This window comes from Furipterus horrens, unplaced genomic scaffold, assembly GCF_987537825.1.
Source record: "Furipterus horrens unplaced genomic scaffold, mFurHor1.1.pri manual_scaffold_4, whole genome shotgun sequence".
In the NCBI taxonomy this organism is placed as follows: Eukaryota; Metazoa; Chordata; class Mammalia; order Chiroptera; family Furipteridae; genus Furipterus; species Furipterus horrens.
Window position 1 is genome coordinate 4160061 of NW_028327174.1, and position 21592 is coordinate 4181652.

Consider the following 21592-nt stretch of genomic DNA (forward strand, 5'->3'; position numbering starts at 1 on the left):
AGGGCAGAGCCAGGTCCGGTCCTTCTCGTGGTCATTTCTGGGGTCAGTCTCTCAGTGCGGGACGCCCATATAACTGAGGGCCTCCAGAAGCTCCCATCAGTCCATGCAGAGCTGAGAGCCTTCTGCTACCCTAGCAGCTGCAGCCAGCCTGCAGGAGTGCAGGCTTCCAGAATCTTCACAGGCCTTCACAGGGGATCCTGTTCTGGAAACACGGCCCAGGAGGCAGCCTTGGCCCCAGCCTCCTCGCATGCGGACGGGGGGTGGGGGTGGGGGGGGCGTACGGAGGAGGCTGTACCTTGCTGAGCCAGCCTCTTAATGCAGCAGATATAAACAGGCGGGGACCCAGCTGGCTAGAAATAACAGCGGCATCCTGGAGAGAGGATGGGCGTGGGCGGGGCCGAGGTAACAGGAGAAAGGCCGATTGTGTCCAGGTCCTGGTGCAGGAAGGTGACCTGCTGCCTTCACCCAGCAGCCTCAAGGACCCCAGCCTCCACCCGCCTCCTCTGGTTTGGAACAACTGCCCTAATGCCTCGGGCAGGGAGGGGGAGCCCGAAGACCCCCTTTCGCTGCCTCCGGGCCCCCGCACCCCAGCCAGAGCTCTGCCTGCTGCCTCCTGCAAACAGGAGATGGATGGTACCTACCTCCGAGCACGGTCGCGACACCAAAGGAGCCAGCATGCAGGGAGCACGTTGCTATAAGACAGCCACTTTCTACCCGGGGACACTGGCTCAGCAAGTAGGTGGGGATACTGAGATTTGAACCCAGGCCTCAGCTGTCCTGAGGACTGAGCTCAGAGCCGAAGAAGGCAGGCTGCGGGAGCTGGAAGGGCTTCTCCTCACCTCCCTGGGCACCCACAGGACAGCCCAGAGCCCTCCTCCGCCCCCCTCTGCTTGACTGAGCCCAGGGAGACCCTGGGCTTCGTTCTGTCCCATCCCAAACCCCCGGCGTCTGCCTCCCTGGCGGCCCCAGGCTGCCCCTCCTTGGTGGAGGAGGCGGAACTCGGTTCTCGGAAGGGAGAAGGGAGGGGCGGACATGGAAGCCTGCCCTGGGGCCAGTAATCAGATCATAGGAACCCTGAGGTTGGTCCCCGGCAGGGTGCTCACAGAAGTTTTTGTCTGGGAGTTGGGGGAGAAGAGGAGGACCCAGCCCTTTGCTGGGGGGCAGTGTGCCGTCAGTTACTGTGTGAGCGTTCCCCGGCTGGCCCGGCACAGGCTCTCGGGGGAGAGGATAATTCCGCCCGCTGCCACATCCATCTTCCACTTCTCGTTTAAATATTAAATTGAATGTCCTCCATCTGAGCGCCCACAGAAACCCAGGATGCGTAACTTAAGGCTGCGTTTCTGAAAGTCAGGCTACACGGTTCACTTGTTCCTAAACTTCTGCTTGTCCTAACGGGGGCCCGCCAGTGCGAAGCATGCCGGGACCCCTGCTGTGAGGTTGGGGGCAGGACCCGACACAGCGTTGGGACCTGACCCCCAGCTGAGGACTCAGGTTTGACCTGGGCTGTGGTGGGGGCGGGGCATCCACTCCCTGGGCAGGGACAGCAGCAAAAGAAACCAGGTGGTGGGTGAGACTGTACCTGGGGGGGTGGGGGGGGGACTCCCAAACAGGAAGACATTCCCCACAGCCACGGTGCACCGCCCAGAAACGTCAGCCCAGCCTCCGTCCACACCAACTTGCAGGGAGAGAAGATCAGGGAGGGGGCCTCCAGCTGCTAGAAACAACTCATGTGGCTGAGACACTTGGGGGCGTGATTATCCCGCGGGATGTGCTGGCTAAGGCGCTAAGGACAGACTCCGAATGAGAGCCACTTAAATGAGGCAGAGTGTCGTTCCTCACACCACAGCCCCAAGGTGTGCTCCCAGACCCACGGGACTACTCTGCCGTGCCCGAGACGGAGCTTCTGTAGGGCTCCAGCTCTTGCTATGTTCCAGCTCATGGGGAGGGGGGACGAGAGTGTCCAAGCAAATGTCTTTGAGAAGATAACCCTGAGGTCGGTGCCTCACTTAGGCTCACACCTCATTGGCTGGACGTAGTCACAGGGCCTCACCCAGCTGCCAAGGTTATCGGGAAGTGTAGTGCGCACCTGGGGAGCCCACCATCCAGCTGACTCACATTTCCCTTAATGATTAATGATGTTGGGTATCTTCACGTGCTTCTTACATTTGCATATCTTCTTTGGAGAAACACATCTGGTAGAGGGCTTGTCTCTACTTTGTTTAGTTCTTTTTCTGTGGTTTTTGTTCTGTTCTTCCATTTGGGCTGTATTTCTTTGTCTCCTCATTTTGGCAGCCTCCCTGTGTTTGTTTCTGTGTGTTAGGTAGAGCTGCTTTGACTCCCTGTCTTAGTAATGTGGCCCGTTGAAGTAAAACACACCTGTAAGTTGAATGGGGCAGAACCCTAGGTAATTGCTAGGGCAGGGCAACCCGTGTGAACCAGGTTGATGGAGGCTCAGGTATGGTGCTGCTGCTCTGTGTCTGTGTGGGAGGGCTCAGAAAGGGGACAGTGGCTGCTGCTGTCTCCTGGCACTCGCCCTGATGCCAGGCGCTTCGGTTTATCCCCATATGCCCGTCCAGCTGCTGCCCCCGTGCTGGAGCCCGGAGGGAGTGAGTCTGTGTCAGTCCTAAGTCCGTTTGGACCCTTTAAGACACCTGAGAATCCCACAGTTTCTTCCACCGCCCCAACCCCCACTGGTTTTTATAGCCAGAAATTATGGGGACTTACCTTCCTGGCACTGGAACCCTGGGCTGGGTGGGCTGGTGTGGGGCTGGGATCCCTCACTCCCGGGACGCCCTCACGATTTTTATCCACCACGTGTGGGTGTGGGACCCCAGTTCTGTGTCACCGCACGCTCTGCCTCTCCTACCCGCCTGGATGAATGTGACCTTAATTCCTTGGTTGTTGGACTTCCATACGACTTGATTTTCTAATGATTCTGGGTGATAGTTGGTCTGTAGTTTAGTTGTAATTTTGGCTGTGGTTGTGTGAGGAGGCGATTGTGTTTACCGACGCCTCCATCTTGACCGGAAGTTGAGAACCCCATCTTTGTAAGTGTTGCCTCCCTACTGGACACGTAACTTGAGTCTTCAGTAGGTCATGCCCCATCCTCTTGTTCCTGGGGCATCTCTCTGCTTTAGGAGATCCCCTGCTGGGTTGTGGGTGGAGTGCACAAAACCATGCTCTCTAGCTGCAGGGCTGGGCTGGGGGGCTGGGGCTGGGTAGGGGGGGAGCATCAGGTTTGACCTCAGCTTGGTCTAAAGGTCCAAGATGTGATCCTCTTCCAAGCTTAAAAACAGGGTGGGGAAAAAGTAGATTTACAGTTGAGTATGTGAAACACAGAGTTTATTCTTGTATTATTACTGATTAATTATTGTATTATTTCCCATACAAACCATTGTAAACCTACTTTTGCCTACCCCTGTATTCGGGAAGAGTTTTTTCTACTGGAGTCTGGGAGGAAGCAACAGGAAAAAAATAATGATAATAATGATGATGATGATGATGATGATGATTGATGTGATTGGTGATGATGGTGATGGCAGCAGCGGCTACATTTTTCTGAGCCCTGTTCTCAGCCAGGCACTATCGTTAGCACTTTATATATACTTTATTTATACGTTTAACTCACTTAATCCTCACACCCTTGGAGGAAAGGCTATATCAACTCTGCTTTGCAAGATTTCAAAGCACCTTCGAAGTCAGGATGATTCATTTGTGGCCAATGTCATTTTGACAATGGCCTTTCACCAGTGTCCACTTCCGTGCCTGGCCAGCCTGACTCCCGACGCCCCGGTGAGGCGTACTAGGCCTGCGCCCTTGGACACTCACGCCCCCTCCAGGAGAGGCCCCGGGCATCGAGGCTGTGTCCCTCCAGCCAGCTACCTGGCTCTCTGTCCTCGGCCGATGGGGCCCGGCCACTCTCTCTCTCCCACTTCTGCCTCTGCCTGAGCCTCGCAGTGACTGGGGCTCCAGACTCCACCCCCCATCCCCCCTCCCGGGCATCTCAGTTCTGCTTTTGTCTCCCCCAACCTCTGAGCCTCCCCATCCTGTTCCCTGTCGCAGGGAAGTCCCCACAGGCCCAATGGGCCCCAGAGAAGCCAAAGAAAGCTGAATATTTTTTCCCCAGGAAACTCCACACCCTAGCTATGCTGGGAAAACAACGCTTCTTGAAAAAAATCAGAGTGGGGGGGGGGGGAGCCCAAGTGACCTATGATGTTTTGGTAAAAGGGGAGAAAACACACACACACACACACAGAACAGCATTTCACCAAATGGATTTCTGGCCATTGCAAAATGATCATAAACTGCCCTGATTTCCAGAGAGACTGAAAAGAAAATTCATCTGCAAACAGTTTCTTACTTTCCATTTGGGTTGTAAATGTAGTCCAACCCCCAATTCTATTACAGAAGGTCAGAACTGAGGTTGGGGGAAAATAGTTCACATGAAGAAAGGGAGGAACAGATCAACATTCAATCCAGAGCCTAGAAACTGCTGGAAGCCCTCAGCCCAGCCCAGCACTCTCCCACCACGAAGCCACGGAACTTCAGGGCCGGGAGGGCCCGCGGCCCCACTGGCCTAGCTGCTGCGTCACTGGACAAGCACTTGCATCCCACGGGAAGGCAGGCTGTGACTTAGGGTACGACCACAGACGCAGAGGCAAACACGGACATTAATCCTGGCTTAAAGAAGGGGACATTTTATTTCTCCCCTCCGGTAAGAAGCCAGAGATGGACAGTCAGGGCTCAGTGATGTGGCTGCTCCCCAAAGCCACTCAAACACCACAGGCTCCTGCTCCCCTGCTCCGTCCCTCGACACTTGGTTTTCACCGCGTGATCCAAAACAGCCGCTCCTGCGCCTGCCACTGCCTCCACGCTCAGCCAGCAGACCTGACCCAGAGATTGCTCTCATCGCTTCTGCTACTACCCCATTGGCTAGACCTTAGTCCCCTTCATTGGAGGGGGGAGCTGGGAAAAATGAGTGTTAGGTGGGGAGCCAGGTGCCCAGCTATGAAGTCTGTTGCCGTACGGAGACAGAGACGTGGGCGGTGCGGGGAGACACCCGCCGTGGTGGGAAAATGTAGGTCATGCTATGGTAAAATTTTCCAGAATGCACTGTGCTGAATTATGAAGAATGTTGCATTTTGTTTTATTTGGAACTCGTAAGCATCTTGGGCACAGTTCCACCTTGTTGTTAGTCCAAAACCATGTCCCGAGACAAAAATATAATGGCTTTTGGACTCTGCCACTCATTCAGAGGGTGGGCTGTGCAGCCAGACTGCTCAGGTTTGACTCTGGGCTACCTCCCTACAAGCCACACGGCTTTGGGCAAGTCACCTACCTGCTCGCACCTCCACTTCCTCGTCTGCAAAATGGGGACAATAACCGCTCCTGCCTCATCTGGGTGTTGTGGGATTGCACGTGGGGACACCCCGCACGGTACCGGGCGCGTGGGCAAAGCTCAGTGAGCACCGTGTATTCTGTGACTGCTCTGCTCCGCCCCCAGGCCTGCAGTCCCACCTCTGAGCCTCAGTTTCCTCATAGGTAAAGTCAGGGCGTAGTCTGTACACACACGCCTCCCCCTCCTGTCAAGGTGTGGAGCTTATTTCTAACCCCGTGAGTCTGGGCTGGGCCTCGGGCAAAGTGACTGGGTGCCACTCTGGGCCTGACCTTTCAGAGAACAGGCAGCGCCCGCTCTCTCCTTCTCGGAACCCCAGCGCCACGTTTTGAGGAAGCCCAAGCAGGGACCTGGACAGGCCCCCGTGGAGGGCGAAGGGGGCTCCCGGCCAGGGGAGCGAGCCACCCGGGAAGTGGGCCTACCAGAGGGTCCGCTAACCCAGCTGATGCCACCCGGGGCTGAGGGAGGACCCTGCCGAGCCTGAGCTGCGAACTGGGAGCAAGTAAGTGATCATTGTCTGAAGCTACGATGCCGGACACGGTCCGTCCTGCGGAGACGACCAGAAAACAGTCCGATATGGACAAGTGGGGTGTTGTGAAGCCGAAAGCAGTACACATGTGGCTTTGATCTGGGGTCTTTGAGGAAACTGTTAGTGAAAGCCCACAGGCTTGCAGGGCAGTGAGGAACCTGCTGCCGGGACATGGAAGAAAATGTAACCCAAGTTCGAGTAAAGCAGACCCCGGTTTTCATCTCCTCCTCTTCACCTTGGGGTTGTGGAAATGGCCAAAACACGGCACCCGACACCAGACAGATGACATGGGGAGCAGTTTATGAGTCACAGCTCAGGGAAAGAGGACACCGCAGGCTACGCAAGACCACACAGGGCTGCATGCGGGAACAGCATGGACCGGGGAGGGGGTGGGGGGGCGAGTTGGGAGTCCGGCTGTGTAGTATCAGGAGGGTGTGGTGCCCCGGGTTCGCTTGGGAGGACGAGTTGGGCTCGTGTGTATCATTCTACCTGCTGGCAGGGCACTAAACCAATGTGCAGGGACAGACAGGGTACCCTGACCACAGGAGGAGAGCTGGAATCAGGGGGGACTTCCCTTGAGGCCACCTGAGGTCCTTTGGATTTCATGAGAAATCAAGGCAATATGTCACATAGGGCCTTAATCTTAGCCTTCACGCCAGAATATTCAGCGAAACTGTTGCCCTGGCAAAAGGCAAGAGGCAGAAAGGGTAGGTGACGAACGTGTAGATCTAGTTACAGCGGCTTCCAAGCAGAATGTCAAAAACGCCAACTGTGTTCTTCTAGCTGCTTGTGAGCAAATACAAGTGGAATGAGGAGCTGTGAAAGGAACAATTCAGGGTTTTTTTAAGTAAATGGACTGCTCTGTATTATTTTAATTTTATTTTTAAGATTTTATTTATTTATTTTTAGAGAGAGGGGAAAGGAGGGAGTAGAAGAGAGAAAAACATTGTGATATGCTAAAGATACATTGATCAGTTGCCTCTCACCTGCCCCCATCTGGGGGCCTGGCCCACAACCCAGGCCTGCGCCCTGACTGGGAATCGAACTGGTGACTTTTTGGTTTGCAGGCCAGCACTCAACCCACTGAGCCACAGCAATCAGGGCCAGGTTTTAAGTAGAATTAAGAGAAAATATAAAGGAATTAAGACTTGCTGGCTTCAGATCTAAACTGTTATGTAATTTCATGTTTTTCAACAGCAGGATTGATTCCTTTTACAACATAATTAATAATAAAATGAAAGCTTTTTTTAGAATTTTTGACTGTCTTTGTTCCTAGGACAGAGCCTGGCTTGGGACTCATCTGCACTGATATTTAAAACAAATGCCACCCAGTGCTTCTGTCCCGCCATGGTCCTGGGTCAATTAGGCAAGTTCTTCACCTGCAAACTGAGTTCCGTTTCCACGAAGAGCTTAATGAAGCAGAGCGAGTGACCTCGGCAACAAGTGAGCCACTTGGGAGGCCGAGATGACCGAAAGCTACCGAGAAGGTATTTTCCAGGCAGAGCGGTTTTTTTTTTTTCTGGTCCAGCCACAATACGGTTCCCCAGAGAAAGTGGTCTATGATGTCAAAAGGGGACATGAGGGCTCAGGGGCTGGTCTCTGAGATCTTGCTCCAGGGGAGCGGACATATCAGTTCAGGGAGCCACGGTCCCGGTGCACTTTGTAGGTTTCCCCAACGTTTTCTTGTTTAATTTACATCAGCACCTTACTAAGGTGTCATAAATGCTCCCATTTCAGAGATGAGGTTATTGAGACTCAGAGAGGTAGTCACACAGTCAAGATGTGAAGTTCTTTCTCTCTGAAGATAAAAATTCATGTGCTTTCGCCACATGCTTTCACCCTGGCTGGTGTGGCTCAGTGGCTTGAGTGCTGGCCTGTGAACCAAAAGGTCACTGGTTCAATTCCCAGTCAGGGCACAGGGCTGGGGTGCAGGCCAGGTCCCTGGTTGGGAGTGCGCGCGAGGCAACCAACTGATGTTTCTCTCCCTTCCCCTCTCTCTGAAAATAAATAAATAAAAGCTTTAAAATTTTTTATGTGCTTTCAACCATACCAGGGAGCCCCAGCCTGTCTCTCTGAAACTACCCAGAAGCCCCTCAAAAGTCCCAAACCTCAGATGGCGGTGAGACCATAAGGCAAATGACATGCTTTGCATATTTCACTGCAAAAACCTACAACACTCCTCTGCATGAATGAGCAGGATGGGTGTGGACACCCCCCAGCCCCCAGGCTGACCTGAGTGCCCTCTCTCTGCGGGGCCCTTTCCGGTGTTATTCCTTGAACCACTCTTTATTGGGGCAGCAGTCCCTGGTGCAGTGGACTGTGTCCTGGGAGGGACCCTGAGCGGGGCTTGTCGGCCCAGCCTGAACGGGTGTGAATCGCGCTGTGGGAGGCTGAGTGAGTGGGTCCTTGGCCTCAGTCCTCTCATCTGTGACGTGGGGGTAATGTAGACGTCCGTCTGCCTCCCCGAGCAGCCAGGAGGAGTGGATGAGGCCAGGCCCATGCACAGTGCCAGGCGTGCAGCAAGCGCGCTCCACTCATTATTATTATCTGATGAGTGGATGGATGGGTTTAATTGCAAACCTGTAAGGTAGACAGGAAACACTATAATTATCCCCAGCCAGGGCTAATTATCCCCATTTTATGAGTGAGAACATTGATGCTTAGAGGCATTAAAAAGATTGCCAGAGCCCTGGCTGGTGTGGCTCAATGGATTGAGCGCTGGCCTGCCAACCAAAGGGTCGCCGGTTCGATTCCCAGTCAGGGCACATGCCTGGGTTGCGGGCCAGGTCCCCAGGTTAGGGGCGCACGAGAGGCAACTACACAGTGATGTTTCTCTCCTACTCTTTCACCCTCCCTTCCTCTTTCTCTAAAAATAAAACAAACAAAAAGTAATTAATAGCCCTGGCTGCTGTGGCTCAGTGGATTGAGCATCAGCCTGCGAACCAAGTGTCGCTGGTTTGATTCCCAGTCAGGGTACATGACTAGGTTGCACATCAGTTCCCCAGTTGGGGGGGGGCTTGTGAGAGGCAACCACACAGTGATGTAAAAAAAATAATAATAATAAAAATTAAAAAAATAATAATAAAAAAAAAAAGTTGCCAGAGATAGATTAGGCATAACTATTCTCGTTCTCATTCTACAGATGAGGTAGGGAAACTGAGGCTGAGGGAATTAAGTAAGGAGCTCAAGGTCAGAGTCAATGTCAAAGCCAGACCCAGGCCTCCCCTCTGCCCTCAGTAACACCCCCCTCTTTGGAATTTTGCACTAATGGGAAAGGAGTGCGAAGATGTCCCGGGTGGCCTTCATCACCACCGCCCTGGAGGCCCAGCACCCTGAGATGGTGTAGGTCCTGCCTGCAGTAACTCACACCTTCCATCCAAATCTGCCCAGGCCTCATCCGCTCAGGCTCCGCAGGGAGGCCTCTGGGAATGTTGGTTCCAGAGAGCCCCTCTCCGCATGGGGCTCAGGGCCTGTGCCTGGCCTGGAAGGGGTGAAAGGAGCTGGGGAGCTGGACTTAGCCCCCGGACCCCACCCTCGCCTGGCTGTGCCTGGAATTCCACTATGATCGCTTCCTTTGGGTTTAAGGTGCTACTTAGCCTGAACTTTCTCATAAAATAGAAATGTTATCGTGAGGGGCCACCATTAAGAGCTCTTAATAGTCAGGTAGAAGACGGAAAGGGAGGCGCTGGGTGGACTTCTTGAGTTTTAGTAAAAGGGAGCAGTCTGTTTTGAAGGGAGGGAGGTGGAAAGGGAAGGAAGAAATTCCCGAGTGTGAAAGCTGGAGCGGAACTGTCTGGCCCCTCCGGGGTCTGGGAGGAGACTCTTATTAAGAAGGGCTCACGTTTATTAAGCACCTTCTCTGTCTCAGTTTCTGTCCTCAGCAGTGATCAGCAGGACCTCGCTGAAGCCATCTGCCCTCCATTCGATCACCTCCTCCCACCAACATATGGAGCCCCTGGGGCGCTAGGGAACTCGGGGGACAGAGCTAGAAGTGCTGAGGGCGGCGGTGGAGTAACCCCACCAAAGGATGGAGGGGGCAGATTTTATCCCAAGGGCAGGAGGCTCCGTGCTGCCACCTCGAGATTGCACGGGGGACCGAGCCTGCGGGCTGGAGACTCCAGGAGACGCCCCGCTGCGGGCCGGGTGTCCGAGGTAACGGGGGTGCGGGACGCAGGTCTCGGTAGACGGACCCCGGCCATTCCCCAGGGCCCCAGCGGCCTCCCCTACCCCGGGCTCCGACACCGCCAGCGCCCCAGCTATGCCACCTCCGGGCCTTCGTTCCAGCTGTGCCCTCGGCCAGGTACACTTTCTCCACCCAGGAAACTCCTCGTCCTCCCCAGCAGCCTTCCGCGGCTGTCCAGCCGCCCCTGGGCAGAGTTTCTGCTGCGTCGTCGGGTTTCCTCGGAGAGTCACAGGCCGGCTACAGCACTGCGCTCGGGGGCCCGCGGCCTCTCCTCCCACCCAGCGGGCTGCAGGGCGCGGGTGAACAGCGCCTAAAGAACTGGAACGTGTCCTGGAGCAGCGGGGATGAGGGCGGTGGCTAAGCTCCCGCTGACGCGCACACACGCCCTCCGGAGGTCGGTACTTGGGGGGGAAGTGACTGCCCGACCACGCGAGCGGCCGCAGGGACCTTTCCCTGGCCGGAGGGCGCCGCCTGGAGTCCCGATCCCCTAGCAGGCGCGTACCCGGCTCTGCGCGCCCGCACCTCTGATCTCAGGGTCGGGGTGCCTCCGGAACGCCCTGGGCCGGATCTCCCCTGCTCCGCGCTCTCCCTCCACTCCCCAACTTCCCGGTCTGGGAGGACGGCCTGGGGGTCACTGAAGACTGTGCGCCTTCTCCATGGTTACCTCCACGGGGGAGAAGGGAGGGAGCGGGCCGGAGCGGTCCACGGCTCGCAGGTCCGAATCCGCCGCGGACCACACCTTTCTGTCCTGGGCCCTCCGCCTCTCCCCACGCTGGGTGACACGCGCACACCGGAGCGCATGTGCCGGGCGCACACACTCGACGCACGGCCCACCGCACGCAAGCAAACCGGCACTCACATGTGCACACACGGACACGCATGCACGCTCACTCACCTACACGTGCGTGCGCGCGCACACTGCCCTTTCTGTGAGTGCGGTCCGCCCTTTTGCCCACGTCACCTCACCTGGTTCATCACCAGGATTGCTGGTGCTCCCCCATTGTCGGAGACTGGGGGCCGTGTCCCCCACTCCCCAGGCCTTGACCCTCAAATCCCTCTGGCTGCTCAGGTAATATTCCCCAGTTCCCCAGAATCCCTAGGTGATGTTCACCTTCCCGACCGGGCCCCCCTACTCTCCGGCCACCCATAACCCACTCTGGAGCCAGACCTGCTGTGAGAGTAGATCGTGGGCTGGGGCGACCACTCCTCACCCAGGGGGCGTGGCTGTGATGGAATGTCAAGTCCAAGGGCAGCTGGGGGTAGGGGTGGGGGTCTCAGCAGCCTCTCTCTCTCTCTCTCTCTCTCCATCGCATTGGGAACGTAACTCATTCTCCCCCTCCCCGACTTGAAACGTCACCTTCATACTTCGGCCTATCTCTGGACTTGCGAATCTGCCACGATGTCTATTCTGCATTAGAACCAATTTTCCTCGTACAGGGATAACAGTAGAACTTTCTGTGAGGTTCGGAGCTCCGTCCCTCCCCTGGTCCCACTTCTGTTTTCCCCTGCGCAGGGGAGGAAAACTTCCTGTACCCTCCTTGGTTCTGTGGGTGGCCTGAGAATTGACAGATTTAACACAGTGTAACAGGAGAAAAGCACACAAATGTATTTGATATTTTTACGTACACCCAGGAGGCTTCAGAAGAAAAATGAGGACCCAAAGAAGCCACTGGGCCCCAAAGCTTACATACCTTCTCCCATAAAGAGCAATACACTTATGGGGACATGACAAGATGTAGGGGTTTGAGCTATAGGGGTAGGAAATTGTGGGACAGTGACCAGCAAATTTATGGGGGAAACGAATAGAACATAGTGTTCTTTTTGAAGGCTTTATGGATCCATTTTGTCATTGCACCACCCACCCCCACCCCTGGTCCCTGGTAACAAAATGTTCTCTTCCTGGTCAGGGAGGGCACCTTTCTCCTGGGAAAGTTCACCACCCACCTTTCGTCAGAAACGGGAGGACAGACAGCCCCTCCTGCACCTGCTGCTTCTCAAGGGCCTCTGGCTCAAAGTAATCAGCACGCCGAAGTGGCATAATTGGGAAGGCGTGCTCTGTACCCCTTCACCTGGAAGGGGGTTTCCTCAACATGTAGGTCTCGGGCCCCAGGGAAGGTGAGAGGCTCACCTGACCGGAGAGTTGGGATGAGGACCTGGACATTCAGCCAGTGCCCTTCCCCCTGTCCCCAGAGGGATCCTCCCCTTCCTACCTGGGAGGGCTGGTGGCATTCATGGCTGCCTGTGGCTGTGTGGATAACATCTGTCCATCTCTGGGTTCATTTTCTTTTCTTTATCAATAGCCTTTTATTTTTTTGGATCAGTCTTAGAGTAAGTCGATTCTACCAAGTTTCCCTATACCCCCTGTCTTCCTTGCTCACACTTTCTCTATTAACATCTTACGTTAGGGTGATACCTTTGTTCAATTGATGAATTGATATTGATAGACTATTATTCATTAAAGTCTGTAAGTTATATTCATTCTTTGCGTTGCACATTCTATGGGTTTTGATCAATGCATAAGGTTGTAGCCACCCCTACAGTATCACACAGAACAGTCTCGCTGTCCTAACAATCCTGTGCTCCGTTCACCCTTCTCCCCACTTCCTGGAACCCCAGGCAACCACCGGTATTTTTACTGTCTCAATAGTTTTGCCTTTTCCAGAACGTTACATAGTTGGAATCATACAGTATATAGCCTTTCAGACTGGCCTCTCAGACTAAGCAATATGCATTTCAGGTAATTCTGTGTCTTTTCATGGCTTGATAGCTCATTTCTCTTTAGCGCTGAATAACAGTCCATTTGTCTGGATGTGCATTTCATTGTCCATTTACCTATTGAAGGACATCTTGGCGGCTTTTAGTTTGGACCATTATAAATAAAGCTGCTCTAAACATTGAACAGGCAGGGGCTTGTATGGTAAATGTTTGGGTAAATATCTAGGAGCGGAATTGCTGGATTGTACGGGACGCTTCTGTTTAGTTTGTAAGAAACTGCCAGACTGTCTTCCGAGTGGCTGTACTGTGTTGGCATTGCCACCAGCATGAGGGTGGCTGTTGCTCTACACCCTCACCATCTTTGAGGATTTTTAAAAATTTTTTATTTCAGTTTTTTAGATTCTAGCCATTTGGATTGTAACAGGGGGTAGTGGTGTCTCTCTGTTGTTTTAATTTGCAGTCCCTTAATACATATGATGTGGGCCATCTTTTCACACTCGTATCTGCCAGGTGTCCATCCTCTCCGGTGAGGCGTCTATTTAGATCTTTTGCCCATTTTTAAACGAGGTAGTTTGTTTTCTGGTTGTTGCATTCCGGGAGTTCTTTGTGTATTTCGGATACAAGTTCTTTATCAGATATGTTTTGCAAATATTTTCTTCCTGGCTGGAGCTTGTCTTTTCATCCTCTTGATGAAGTTCTGCATTTAGAGCTTTACCTCACCCTCTCATGCAGTTCCTATTAGGAACAGGAAGGACGTGTTGATCTCCATGTCTCTGATTTCCTGTTCTCTCAGTGAGTTTGAACTCGACTAGGGGAAAAGGGCCCATGAATTAAGTCTCTAAAACCCCAATACCTGCTACCTCCAGTGCTGTAATGAAGATCAAACAGGCTGGTCTGTATAAAGCCCTTGGAACAGGGCTGGGACATGTTAAGTGCTCCATTACCTTAGATAATTATAATCATAGGCATTACTTCTTTTAATAGCTTAATGGAGTCAGTCCCTCCTCGTCACTCTTCCTTCTCAGAACTTTCCTCGGTGTTTTCACCTATTTACTCTTCTGGGTGAGTCATCTGATTAAGTGTGTCAGTATCCTGTTTGGCCCTTATTAAATGCATAACTAATTGAGAAAAAAACAGACATTTTAATGATGTTGGGGTTCTAATCCAAAAACAAAGCCTGTCTTTGTAAGTTTTCCGTTATGCCTTTTCTTCACATAGAATTTACACAATCCTTGCTCAATTACTTCCTAACATTTTACTTCTTTTTTTTTCTTAAATGCCAGTATGAATGCAGTCTTTTTATTCTAATTGATTACTATGTATTTACAATAGAATCTATATATAGGCCACTGATTTTTTAATAGACTTTATTTTTGGAGCAGCTTTAGGTTCACAGCAAAACTGAAAGGTCCAGAGATTTCCCATATAACCCCTGCCCCCCCACCCCCCCACCCCACCCCCATTATCAACATCCCCACCAAAGGGGTTGACTGGCTACAACTGATGAACCTACAAAGAGACATTATTGTCACCCCAAGTCCATGATGGTTACTCTTGGTGTTATGCAATCTTTGCGGCATACCTCTTCAGGGGAAAGGCTAAGGGAGTAAACCCCGACAGAAAATCCGGAGCCGGAGTCCCTAAGGCGGTTTGACGTTGTAGTCAACACCGGCAACTCCTGCGGCGCACCTGAAGCCAAGCTGTATTGACTCCGTCTTTCCCTTGGACCCTTCAGCTGCGAAGAGAGGGGGGGTCTGCTGCATGGGCAACAGCAGACCCTCCATATCACCCTGCCCAGGCTCTGTAGCTTCAGCTTCACTGGAGAGGACACTCCAGCGTCATCGCAAGATGTCGATTCAACATGGGAGGAGACAGATACCGTGTCACTCCCGAGTCGGACTGCACAGCCATTCTCGGCGGTGCAGATAGACTCTTAAGAAGCTACACCATCGTCTCTTGAGACGGACGGCTACCGACGACGAATGTGTTTCAGTCTTCTTGAAGTGTGTGACAGTTTTTCTCATTGATTCTCTTAGCTTTTCTAGGTAATAATCTAAAAAGAGTGGAAGTTTTTTCTCTGCATTCCCAACCCTTATCTTTTTTATGTGTTCTAATGGCCTGGATGAGTTCCCCCAAAGCAGCACTAACCAGTAGTGGGGACAGGAGGTCCTCGCCCTGCTCCAGCAGGTAATGGAATGTATCCAGAGCTTCGCCAGTGGATGTAATGCTGACTCTGGTGTCAAATACTTTTTTAAAAAATATATTTTATTTATTTATTTATTTAATTAGAGCAAGGGGAAGGGAAGGAGAAAGAGAGGGAGAGAAACATCAATGGGTTGCCTCTTGTGCACCCACAACTGTGGACTTGGCCCACAACCCAGGCATGTGCCCTGACCCGGAATCGAACCGGCAACCCTTTGGTTCGCAGGCAGCGCTCAATCCACCGAGCCGTGTCGTATACTTACATATTTTATCATGTGGAAGCATAACATCTATTCCTATTTTTAAAAACTCTTTTTCTCAAATTAGGAATGGATGTTGGATTTTATCAAATGCCTCCTCAGCACCTATTGGACACTCGTTTGGTGTCTGTCATACAATCAATACATTTGGTGACAGAGGGGAGTCTCTACAATTCAGCAAATAGGCTCAAAGAGGTCAAGCCATTTGCCCAGGGTCACACAGTGGGCAGGTGACAGAGTAGGGTCTCTTTCTTTGAGCCCATGCTCTTCGTCCCTGTCCCCAGTGCTGTCTGCTCTGGATGCTTGTGACCTTGCAGCTCCTGGGACATCTCGCAGCCCTGGGCCCCTGCCAGGCTCAGCCAGCCCCTGCCCCCAGCCACATAGTCTCTGTGGTCCCCCATGCCTCCAGGCTCATGCAGGAGAAGCTGGCTCAGCTCGGCAGCCACCCACGTCCGCCTGTGAACACAGCTTAAAGCCACAGGGGACAGGCATGGGGGCCGTGGGGGTATTGGGCAGGCCCAGGGGCACAGACCTAGGAGGGTAGAAGACATTTTTCTTCCCTTCTTCCACGATTAAAAGAGGGAGGAGCATGTGGATGCCTCCAGGCCGAGGCAGGGCTTCTTGGGGTGGATTTGAAGTGGGCACAGAGAGGGCCAGTGGGCATCTGGGCTCAGATGAAGAGCCTCAGGCCTTGATTCAAGTGACCTAGACAGGGCCTCGTGCTTCTGTGTGCTGATTGAGGCAGAGACCTGTGAGGAAGCCCCTTGGGGTCCTGGCTGGCACGCAAGGCAGGCAGCAAGGGAGGAGCTGGCCTGGGTGCTTCCTGGTCTGGGTGCCACCTCCAGGCCCGGCCTCCCTGGCACCCACCTGGAACAGCTGAGCCTGGAGGTGTCTCGAGCCCCAGCAGGACCAGCATTTATTTTTGAGACTCCGTCCTAGGCCACACGTTTTGTATGCATTGGTGCATTGTCTCGTTAAATTGAAATTAACTTACTGTAATTAAATTCTCCGAGTAATCCTGCCTGGAAGGAGATAGGATCTTCTCTGTGCTGAGTGCGTCACACGTCATCTCATTTACCCCGTTGTATAGATGTGGAGCTTGAAGCTGAGGGAGGGAAAGTCACTTACCCAGGATGGTGGGGAATGGGGGGTGGGGGTGGCCGGGATGTCTGTTAGAGCCAAGGTCCCCTGCCTACGACTGGCAATGTTAGTATTTCAGCATTCTGTAGGTTTTCTGAGACCCGGAAGGTCACCGTGCGCCTTTGGCATCCTGTCACCAGGTGGCCAGGCCAGAGCAAACGAACTGTGGGGAGTGGGGGAGACCTCCAAATAGCTCAGGGCCTCCTGGGATGGCACCTCAGTTTACAAACACAAAACCGAGAGTTCGCGTTTGCCTGCCTGAGTTCCCGGGGCAGGGAAGTGGGGGGGCCAGATTCACGTGGGGTTGCCCGACGCTGCTCCGCGTGGTGACTTCAGCCCCGCCTGGGAAGTAAATGCAACGCCGCTTTCCCGCTTTTGCAGTGTCGTCGCCCGTTCTCAAGTTGTCCACCAGGGGGGGCTCGGTTACCGGGCTGTGACACAGCCGGCAGCACGGGCCCAGAACGTCGGCCTTCCCGGTGCCGCTCACCTGCGCCGCCTCTACACCCACGCACGAGGCCCGGCACACCCCAGGGTCCTCTCTCCTCGGGCCGGAGGGTGGGATGCGTCTGGCAGCCTCTCACCGGGCCGGGCCCTTGGCCGCGCCCCCTCGCCCCTTCCATCTCCGGGACTCCTCCTTCTCCATCTTCACTCTAAAGCCAGTGGATGGATGGCTGTGCCTTCATGGGGCTGCTGACAGGTTCACGGGGTGGGGGACCCTCAGCCTTCCCTCCTCCTCGGTATGTAACCACCAGTTTCTGGGCCTGAGCAGCCCCCCCCTCCCCGCGCCCTTCAGCTCCTTGAAGGCAGGCCACCCACGGAGGCCTCCATGAGTGTACAAACAGCGCGAGGTCCCCTGTGGGGACAGCGTGTGTCCAGATGAGACAGGGCCTCAGGGGCACAGGACCTCCTGGGACCTGGCGGGAGTGGACCGTGGGACGTGGCTTCTGCTGACCAGGCTTCAGGAAACTGACCAAGAACCCGGGGTGACCAGGCCCTAATTCACGCAGACGGATGGCCCTGTCGGGTGACTTGCCCAGGTGAGCTGCTGAGGGCAGTGGGGGGCCTTTGGCCACAGGCCCGACACCACTGTGTGTGAGGCACTTCCAGGCGCACCAGCCCGGTGTCCCCCTGGGGCTGGGGAGGGGGTGTCCTTGGGTCATTTAGTGCTACACGGATGCCACATTAACTAAAGTGGTTCCTGTCTTTTCACGTCTTTCCAGCCTTCTGATTGGGTCGAGGAGAAAGGCTCAGTTCGGTGCTAGGATACTGGCCGCCTCCGCAGCCCTGGCCGAGCCCCGGTGTTATCCCGGGGACAGCAGGCCCCCAGCTCAGGCCTCTGGCTGGCAACCGCCTCCAGCTAGAGTTTAATCACATTATTTCCACTGTGCTTGTCTGTGTGGTTACTTTCTATTTCTGGCAAGTGGTACTTGTTCTCTGCATGTGAGGACATAAAGTTTCTTTTTCAGGGAAAAACAGAACCAATTTAAGGACGTAACAGGTAGGGCACATGTGGGAGGCAACCAGTTGATGCTTCTCTCTCACATCAGTGTTTCTCTCTCCCCCTCTCTCTAAAGGCAATGGAAAAAAAGTGTCCTCGGGTAAGGATTAAAAATAAAAAAAGACAGGCGCTGGCCAGTGTTGGTGAGGATATGGAGAAACTAGGACCCTCATGCACTGCTGGGGGGCAGGGGGAATTACCGTATGACCCAGCAATCCCACTTTGGGGTGTGTCTCTGAGGGCAATGCAGGCTTGTCCACACAAAAATGTGTACATGGATGTTCATAGCAGCCTGACTCATAACAGCCAAAACGTGGAAACAGCCTAAATGTCCAGACACAGGCGGATGGACAAATAAAATACACACGTATCTCCTCCCCTTCCGGTGGAACATTACTCAGCCAGACCGTGGTCTCTAACACCACTCTCAAATAAAAGGAACCGAGGCTCCTTGGAGAAATGGTTGATTCTCGGACTGGGGCAGGAAACACACAGAGTGAGCCTGGAGCACGGGGTTGTGCCAGGAACCAGAAGCTGAGGAAGTGCTGAGACACACACGTGCTATGTAAAGGGAGGCCGGCCAAGGGAAAGAGCTACTCATGGCCAAAGAGGGAACAGTGAGAGAGAGGAAGAGAGAGCTGGATTATAACCCAAAGTAGAAACGTTTCTAAAATACATACCCATAAAAAAAAAAAATATATATATATATATATATATATATATATATATATATATACCCCCATGAGTCCATACTGATATAAATGACTGAATAAATAAACACGTCACCAGAAAGGGAGTAGGTCTAGAGCAGATCTGCCGTGGGCCAGCCTGTGGTGTATGGGTTCTAGACTTGGCGTAGGGAAGATTTCACAACACAAACACAAGTCCCGGTGATTTTGAGGGTATGTTTACTAAAGCTGGGGACAGAGAAACAAAGGAAGGAGGTAGGGTAGAAGAAGGAACAGGAGAGAGCCTGGGCAGGGCTGCTCTGGCTCAGGAGAAACTTTATAGGAAAGAGGTAAACCAAGGCAGGGCTGCTGTGAGCTCCCTGGGAAGTCAGAGAGAAAGGGGGCCTTGGAGACAGGGTCAGGGGTGAGCCCAGGATGAGCTGCCGCTGCCCGCTGCCCACTGACCCCCTGGCTGCAAGTCTTGTGAGGACCCTTAGAGTTTAGGAGAAAGAAAGTAAGAAGTTCATGCCCGAGAACGAGACCCGGGCAAGGGCATGCTCCAGAGAGAGCCTGCCTTGGATCTTAGTCTTAAGGGTTTTATCTCCCTTCTGCGGATGAAAATCTTAGGGGAGGGTTTCAGTAGAATATTAGTCAGCTTTCTAGGTGTGTTTTTAATATGCTGTTGCATCAAAATGAGCATATAGGGGCGTTTGGGATTATTCTCTGGTCAGCTTTACTGCTTTACTTTTTTCTTGGGTCTCTCTGGCTTTAATTAGGTTTTTGTTTTGTTCCCTTGACTTCATCTGTCCTTGGGTTTGGCTGGCACATGTGGCATTACCTGGGGGTCTGTCCCCTATCTCCCCAAGCAGGGTGATCTAAGCTATGTACTCTCTGGTCAGGGAGGAGAGGTATAAACCGTTTGCTCTCCTTGTTTATGGAACATAAGGGCTTGTGACTCACCAGCTGGCGGCAAGTGGTTGGCACTGTTTGGCCTTGTTTAATGCTCTTGTCTCCGTTTGCGCATCCTGCTTGCACCAGAATTCCCTAGCTTCTCGCTCTCCTGCCTCACATGGAGCGAGGAGAAAAATGTCCCATGCAGAAGAATTCCAAATAACTACGGGAGACGCTCCGTCCTCCGGGAGGCGGGGCAGAACCCCCTACCCACGTGTGGCCGCGCGCACCATTGTTATTCCCGTGTTCCAAGTGACGCAGGTAAGCCTCAGAGAGGCCAAGCTGTGGGTCACGCTTTTCAGCTCCCCAATTCTGTTTTCTAGGGTCTCGCAGGATGTGAGAGGTATAATTGGCACTTATTAAAATTGTCAAATGAGTGAAAGAAGGAAAAAATGGAGGGGAGGAGAAGAGAAAGGAGAGAGGAGAGAAATGGAGAGAGATCACATTAGATTGGGTGCCTCCTGGTGCCACTGCTGTGTGACCCTGGGCAGGCTCCTTGACCTCTGGGTCTGTCTCACTCTCATCTATGGGCTTTCCTGCCTCAGGGGGTCGACGTGAGAAAGAAACGAGGTCCCTGGTGTGTGCTGGATAGGACTCTGTGCCGGGAACACTGTTGCCTGTTTTCTAAAAGGCAGTTTCAGCCTCTAGGCCCCGCCCCTGCCCGGAGGCTGGAAATAAGCTTCAGCGCCAGCATGCTAAGAATTTCAGGTGGGGGACTGCTGCCGCTGGGACTGCTGGTCTCCCATCGTCACCAATCAGCACAGGGTGGCTGAAACTGAGCAGCTCCCTGCTCCTTCCTCATCCCTCGGGCTCAGGCCTGGAGGCTTTTCTGGGGAGACTCTGGGTCCCAGTGAGCCATATACACAGGGAAGGCCCACTCAGAAAGCAGCACAGTCGGAACCATCTGGTCCTGTTGAGCGGGAACCCAGAGGGGGGCATCTCCCAGAGGGGGCACCTTTCGCTAACTCACGCAAGGCATCCTATGGCCCTGCAGTCCTGCTGGGGCAGGGCCCTTAGCCACACCCCACGTGTCCCAGAACTGGCTCCACCTCCCTGGTCAGGGCTGGGAGCCTTTCTTCCTGTGTGTGTCCTCAGGGAGCTCTGTCCATGCTGGGAACCCTCTCCCCACTCCAGACAGGCTGCTGGCTTTCTGCCCCGCCTAGACCATGCTCTGGGGCAGTGAGCACAGGGAACGGCAGGGGGAAAACACAGGGAAAACAGAGAAACCCATGTTAGTATCTCTGACCCTATCTCCCCACACAGGCAAAGCAGCTGGCACAGGGCAGGACTGTTACTGAGCAAAGGGGGGCTCGTTCACATGCACCTTGATGTATCGTCGTCGTCGGTCGTCGTCGGCAGCCGTCCGTCTCGAGAGACGATGGTGTAGCTTCTTAAGAGTCTATCTGCACCGCCGAGAATGGCTGTGCAGTCCGACTCGGGAGTGACACGGTATCTGTCTCCTCCCGTGTTGAATCGACATCTTGCGATGACGCTGGAGTGTCCTCTCCAGTGAAGCTGAAGCTACAGAGCCTGGGCAGGGTGATATGGAGGGTCTGCTGTTGCCCATGCAGCAGGACCCCCCCCTCTTCGCAGCTGAAGGATCCAAGGGAAAGACGGAGTCAATACAGCTTGGCTTCAGGTGCGCCGCAGGAGTTGCCGGTGTTGACTACAACGTCAAACCGCCTTAGGGACTCCGGCTCCGGATTTTCTGTCGGGGTTTACTCCCTTAGCCTTTCCCCTGAAGAGGTATGCCGCAAGGCAGCGGAGGTTTTTTGGAGTCAGAGTTTTCCTTCTCTGAACCTTGATGTATAACCCAGCAATTAGTGTTGGGAGAAATGGGTCTTTATTTACAAGATTCCAACCTGGGGCGGAGCTGGGAGCACTTCAGCTCGGAGCCCTGCTCTCCCACGGGGCCCAGCACTTCCCTTGCTCCCCCAAAAGCTAGAAGCCAAAAACATGCCCAGAAGTTCCCCATCCCTTATCTGTCAGCTCTCTCCTTCAGGATCTGGGGTACGTAGGCCTCAGCCTCTGTGTCATAGTCCAGGAAAGCG